General features: G+C 43.2%; 1 pseudogene; it reads right to left on the bottom strand.

The window, feature by feature from the left end:
• Positions 1 to 315: 315 nt before the first annotated feature.
• On the bottom strand, positions 316 to 1,145 carry LOC116531398 (annotated as a pseudogene).
• Between the last annotated feature and the right edge of the window lie 4,571 nt (positions 1,146 to 5,716).

Here is a 5,716-nt window from a genome sequence, read left to right as displayed (position 1 = left end):
CTCAGCCCATAATCAAAGCTCATCCATTGCTCAGTAATGCCCATTATAGTTTTCTGGAGATCTTCAAGATGTCAATGTCCAGTTTCATTTCACTGTGGTCAGAGAACATGCTCCCCAAAATGTCAGCCTTTTGAGATTTACTACATATTATTTTCTGTTTCCTTCCTTGTCTCCTCAGCACTCCAGCTGGCTCCCTCTGGAAGCTTCCCTGGACCGTCTCCCACTCAGGCACAGCTAAGAGATCAGTGGAAGACCTGGGGGAAATTATACACAGGTTTTATGGCTCCCCTCCTTTGCTCCTTTTTTTTTTAAGTCTTTTCATTTTCATTACTCAAAGAAGTTTCATTTTTTATTTAGCTTTCTGCCTCTGTGCTTGTGCCTTCAACACTTTCACAATGATTTTCTGCTTCTCGATAAGGAAAGCATGCTTGGTCCTGTCACGAACACATTTAGCACACATGGAACCACCATAGGCCCAGCTGACATGTTTCTTTGTTTTGGACAATCTCATAAGAACTTGAGGTCATATAGCACAAACCCCTCGAAGTCTGCCTGGGCACACGCCACAGGCAGATTTTGGTGCTTTCCCAAACTTCTTGGTATAAATGTAGACAATTCTATTACCAGGGCTTCGGGACAGCTTGGTTTTGTGAGAGGTTGTATTGTAGGAAAGCCTACAATATGGGTGTGTCAAACGCTGGACCATTCTGAGTGCCTGCAGACAACGTCCCGGGAAGAGCTCCCTTGTTCCTTTCAATCTGGTGTTTCCCCCCTCATTTTCCAGCCATTTAGGAATCCCTCTTCCATCCGTTGAGCCCTCGAGGTGGTGGGAGAGACTGTACTTTCTACATCAGCCCCAGCAGAAAGCCAGACAAATGCTCATCTCTTACAAATGGACGCTCTTCCAGTTTCTGCCTGCTTGTCCTCTTTCCAGTGACTTCAAATAGTTCTTTAAGAAAACGCTTTTTTTTTGGTCCAGAGTTTATGCATCAACACACACACACACACACACACACACACACACACACACGCACAGACACGCACAGACACATATAATTAGGAATGCATCTTGTTTGTGCCTCATTCCATAATATGTTACTATTACTCAAAATAGTACGAACTCAACCCTAATAGGGCAACTTCCAATTTTGGTTGGATTCATTGGATTCAGTTATTTATTTATCTGATTTCATTATTTCATGATCTCTCCTTAACATTTCATGAAGAGGTCTTTTGGGGACTTTAATATAAGTGACAACAGGATTCAGTGTGTTGAAACCAAACATATATGAAATGAACCAGATGCCATATGCTTAAACCTATGAATATGTCAACCAGCAATTCACTGGCGCATAAATGTGCAAATGAGGAAACGTGGTTCAAACACTTCAGCTTGTATTTTATAAAACAGTGTTTAAATATTTGAGATAGTTTAGTAATATTTTAGGAAAATGGCCTACCTAGTCTGGATGATGTCTTCGTTTGCCGGGGTTGGTGTAAGGAAGTCACACGCACTGGGGCATGCACAGCAGAAGGTTATTGTCGCATAGTTCTGGAGGCTGGAAGTCCAGGATCCAAGTGTCAGGTTTGGTTTCTCCTGCAGCCTCTCTTCCTGGCTTGCAGTCTTCCCTCTCTACACGTCTGTGTCCTCATTGCCCCTTTTTAAACTTCTATTTTAAGTTCAGGGGTACAGATGCAGGTTTGTCACATAGGTAAACTTGTATCATGGGTGTTTGCTGTACAGATTATTTCATCCCCCAGGTACTAAGCCCAGTACCCGTTAGTCATTTTTGCTGATCCTCTCCCTCCTCCTACCCTCCACTCTCTGATAGGCCCCAGAGTGTGTTATTCCCCTCCGCATGTCCATGTGTTCTCGTCATTTAGCTCCCACTTACAAGTGAGAACATGTGGTGTTTGGTTTTCTGTTCCTGTGTTAGTTTGCTGAGGATAATGGCTTACAGCTCCATCCATGTTCCTGCAAAGGACCTGATGTTGTTTTTCTTATGGCTGCATAGTATTCCATGGTGTATGTGTATACCACATTTTCTTTACCTGGTCTGTCATTAAACAAGCATTTAGGTGGATTACATGTCTTTGCTATTATGAACAGTGCTGCAATGAACATATGCATGCACACTAATGATTTTAGATTAGGACACACCCTAATGGCCTCATTTTCATTGAACCACCCCTGTAAATACTTCAGAAGATCAGGACTTCAACAGTGAATTTGGGAGCACACAACCCAACCCATAACAGATGGACATTCTCTACTCCTGCCTGCCCTTGGTATATTAACTCATATTTACCTAACAAAGAGTAGAGGGAACTCTATCTTAGGAAGAATGGAAGCTGTGCCCTGGAGACCCAAACTCTGACAAGAAAGCCCATTCAGGGGTGCTGGAGATATAGGGGTGCTCCTCACATCCTGTGTCCTGGTGACTCCCTCGCCCCAGGAGGCAAAGGTGCAGGATAAACTTTCGCATGCTTCCATGCACTATTTCTTAGGACAGCTTCATTCTTAATCTGACCAGCATCTGCTTTATGATTTTTTTCTACTTAAAAATATTAGCAGTCGGGCCTGGCGCGGTGGCTGAAGCCTGTAATCCCAGCACTTTGGGAGGCCGAGGCAGGTGGATCACGAGGTCAAGAGATGGAGACCATCCTGGTCAACATGGTGAAACCCTGTCTCTACTAAAAATACAAAAAATTAGCTGGGCATGGTGGCGCATGCCTGTAATCCCACCTACTCAGGAGGCTGAGGCAGGAGAATTGCCTGAACCCAGGAGGCGGAGGTTGCAGTGAGCCGAGACCGCACCATTGCACTCCAGCCTGGGTAACAAGAGCGAAACTCCGTCTCAAAAAAAAAAAAAAAAAGTATTAGCAGTCATGGTCAAGTGGGTTGGCTCATGCCTATAATCCCAGGCAGATCACTTGAGGTCAGGTGTTCGAGACCAGCCTGACCAACATGGAGAAACCCCATCTCTACTAAAAATACAAAAATAAGCTGTGCATGGTGGTGGGCACCTGTAATCCCAGCTACTTAGGAGGCTGAGGCAGAAGAATCACATGAATCCTGGAGCAGAAGTTGTAGTGAGCCAAGATCACGCCATTGCATTCCAACGTGGGTAACAGAGGGAGACTCTGTGGGATGACACAGCAAGGAGGCCCTCCCTAGATGCCAGCACCTTGACTTTGGACTTCCCAGCCTCCAGAACTGTGAGAAATAAATTTCTTTTTTTTTTTTTTTATAAACTACCCAGTCTCTAGTGTTCTGTTATGAGAGCACAAAACAGCCTAAGACACATACTGAACAGGTTTTAGTCTCCCCAGCCCAGAGAGAGCAGAGCCTAGTCATTCTCCTGCCTCAGACTCAGAGTCCTTATCACATGAAGGCAGGTGGAGACTTACTAAGGACTGGCCTCTTATAAAGAAAGAAAATTCTCATGCCCCTCCCCAGTGTTAACCAAATAAAAATATTTCTATTGTAGTGATACTTAAATATATGTAATTACACAATTAAGTATAAATGCTGTCTTAGTTCAAGCTACTGAAACCAATTACCATACACCAGGTGGCTGACAAGCAACAGAAATTTATTTCTTACTATTCTAGAGGCTAGAAGTCTGCGATCAGGGTTCTAGCATCACTGGGTCCTGGGCAGTCTCATCCCCATGGCTCAGCCCACCCAGCCACTCTCAGGGGTTGGAATAGGTGCCTGTGGCTCTCCCCAGCTGGCACTGCTTGCTGATGTGAGGTCCAGAGTCCAAAGGCTGGAGAACCTGGAGTTTCCGATGTCCAAGGGCAGGAGAAGAAGGGCACCTCAGCTCTGGTAAAGAGAAGGAGAGAACTTTGCTGTTCTACATTTTTGTTCCATTCAGGCCCCCAGCTGGTTGGCTGGTACCTGCCTGCATTGAAAGCAGATTTCCCCACACTTAGTCCATTGACCCACAAGCCAGTCTCCTCAGGAAACACTCTAGTCCAAAGTAAAAGCAGCTGGGTGTCCCTTTCAGCACAAGAGGAATAACTCAGTGCCTGCTGAAGCATTCAGACTAAATTGGGCTTTATCAGCTTTCTGAGAATTCCTTAATTCAGTCAAGGTGACACTCAAAGTCAACCATCACAAGCATTAATCCCATTATGAGGACTCTTCCATCATGACTTAATCACCTCCCAAAGGTTCCACCTCTTAATACCATCACCTTGGGGGTTAGGATTTTAACACATGAGTTTGAGGGGTACGCAAACATTCAGTCCATTGCAAATGCCTTACGCGTATAGCTATTGTAAAATTATCAGTCCAAAGTAAATTGAAGAACTATGTAACAACAAAGCTATATGCCTTCCTACCTCCAACTGATCCTAGTTTGAGAAACCTTAAACAGAAGAATTTCAGCATCTTTTACAGTTTATAGTTCTTTTTTTTTTTTTTTTTTAGTGGAGACAGAGTCTTACTCTGCCACCTAGGCTGGAGTGCAGTGGTCTGATCTTGGCTCACTGCAACCTTCACCTCTTGGGTTCAAGCGATTCTCCAATTTTCCTGCCTTAGCCTCCTGAGTAGCTAGGATTACAGGCACCCACCACCACGCCTGGCTAATTTTTGTATTTTTAGTAGAGACAGAGTTTCATCATGTTGCCCAGGCTGGTCTCAAACTCCTAAGCTCAGATGATCTACCCGCCTTGGCCTCCCAAAGTGTTGGGATTACATGCATGAGCCATCGTGCCCTGCTGCGTCCTTTACAGTTCTGACATGCAATAATTTTCTTTTAATTTTAATTAATCAGTTAACTTTTAAGAGATAGGGTCTTGCTATGTTGCCCAGGCTGGAGTTCAGTGATTTTTCAGAGGCACAATCATCTTGAGCTATATAACCTGAAAACCCTGGGCTCAAGTGATCCCCCCCACCTCAGCCTTCCCAGTAGCTGAGACTACAGGTTCAGGCCTTCATGCCCAGCTAACATGCAATGATTTTCTGAGCCTGCAGTGGTGAGAGAGAAGGACCAGCTTGATGCAGCCAGGATAAGAGGGTTAATTGGAAAATAGTTAGCTAAAGATCTAAAGTTTTCATGGGAAGCAGCATTTAAAAAGATCAATAATAAAAATTAGCATTTAACTCAGAGAAACTAAAACGAAACGAGGGTAGAAAAAAAGAGCAATCTTACTGCTTTGGTGGAAAGAAATCCTTCTTCAAATTTGAAAAGGCTCAACTTTCAATCTTTTCTGACTCACTTGGCCCCATACCTAACAGGCTGAGTTAAAATGAAATCGTAGGAATAGCTAGATTTTTCTAAATAATTATGACATTTGGTTTATATTTGAGGAAGCTCAGGGTGCTATTTATTTTATCAATTATACATCAGAAGAGATTCATGTTTACAGCTACTCACCTAGCATTACTGGTGTTATTTTGTGCATTCCTTTCTGGCACTTTGTGTATATATTTTTTACTTAACTATAATCGTATATTCTTTTAAAACTTGAGATTGTAAGACATGTTGTTCTCTGTTGCCACATAGTGTTAGTTATACTTTTGTTGATTGCATCATAATATCTTGCCTGGATGTTTCACAATTCACATAATCATCTTCCCGTCATTTTACTTGTCTCTGTTTGCACAGGTATAAAAAATGCCGCAATGAACATCTTCATGCATGCAACTTTTATTATCTTATGGATTAATTTGTTTGGGCTAGATTCCCAGGTGGTAAAAAATGTT

This window comes from Sapajus apella, unplaced genomic scaffold (assembly GCF_009761245.1).
Source record: "Sapajus apella isolate SASKATOON/1434 unplaced genomic scaffold, GSC_monkey_1.0 scaffold70, whole genome shotgun sequence".
Classification (NCBI taxonomy): Eukaryota; Metazoa; Chordata; class Mammalia; order Primates; family Cebidae; genus Sapajus; species Sapajus apella.
Note: the sequence above shows the minus strand (reverse complement) of the source record. Positions and strands in the feature narration are given on the sequence as shown.